This window comes from Elaeis guineensis, chromosome 5 (genome assembly GCF_000442705.2).
Source record: "Elaeis guineensis isolate ETL-2024a chromosome 5, EG11, whole genome shotgun sequence".
Classification (NCBI taxonomy): domain Eukaryota; kingdom Viridiplantae; phylum Streptophyta; class Magnoliopsida; order Arecales; family Arecaceae; genus Elaeis; species Elaeis guineensis.
The window spans coordinates 42009951-42011101 of NC_025997.2; the positions used below are offsets into that span (position 1 = coordinate 42009951).

Genomic DNA, 1151 nt, shown 5'->3' on the forward strand with positions numbered 1-1151 from the left:
CGGTAGTTTACCTTTTTCTCTTTCACTTACAGCCGTGGCTAATTGACCTAATTGCATCTCTAAATGGGTAATAGCCTAGGTGTTGGAAGTTAGAAGCTAGCCTGTGGTCTGCATGAAGTTGTTTAGTGTAGTGTTGGTGCTAGCAGATGATTTTGCTAGGATTTTCAGACTATTTTCTAGTGAGTTAAGCTTTTGATCATAGCTAAAACCTGATGGGGTATTTGATGATTGAGTGGGTCTGGGGTTGGGTTGAGTGAAAGCAGGTCTAATTGAGTTTGACCCTTGTGATCAAGAAAAATTAGGATGGTTCCTCCATCCTGAATTGTATGTTGGTGCGTAGGGGTCATTTGTGGGTCTTTGATAGGCTGCGTTCACCTATGCTACTTCGTTCTCGGCTAGACCCATCAAGAAAGGACATCCTTCCATCGTGTGGTCTATGGCATTACACCCATTACAAGTTGTTGTTGCAACTTGGTTCACTTGGGTATGTTCCTTGAGTTCTAGAGCCTCTATCCTACGGATCAAAGATGCGAATTTAGCCTCTTCAGCTAGGGAAGGTTGAACTTGATATACACCCCCTCTGGAAGGTGTGTGTCTGTCGGATTCTCTAGTAATCTCCCATTGTAGGCTCTTTTCTGCTAGGTCCTCTAGAAATTGCCAGGCTTCTATGGGTTCTTTATTCATGAATTGACCCTGACACATTGATTCTAACATGGTTCTTGAGTTTGGATCTAGTCCTTCATAAATGATTTGGCACAGCCTCCAAGTTTCTATTCCATGATGAGGGCATTGACTCAAAAGATTCTTAAAACGATCAAAGCACTTCCAAAAAGATTCACCTAGTAATTGATAAAATTGATTAATTTCATTCCTAAATTTGGCAGTCTTATGGTGTGGAAAAAAATTTTTTAGGAACACTCTAACAAAACCCTCCCATGATGCGATGGATTGATTAGGAAGACTGTATAACCACTTTTTGGTACTATCCTTGAGGGCAAAGTTGATCAACCTAAGTTTTACACCATCCTCAGTGAGTTGTTGAAACCGCATCGTGGCACATACTTCCTCAAATTCTCTCATAAAAATATATGCATCCTCGATTCTGGTGAATTTGGGAAGCATGTTTATGATCTGAGGTTTAATTTTAAAAT

General features: G+C 40.4%; 1 non-coding gene across 1 annotated transcript; it reads left to right on the forward strand.

Moving 5' to 3' along the window:
- Positions 1 to 772: 772 nt before the first annotated feature.
- On the forward strand, positions 773 to 879 carry LOC140858298 (small nucleolar RNA R71). The gene has a single exon (XR_012141864.1). It is a non-coding gene; the product is annotated as a small nucleolar RNA R71 (small nucleolar RNA).
- Positions 880 to 1151: the final 272 nt, after the last annotated feature.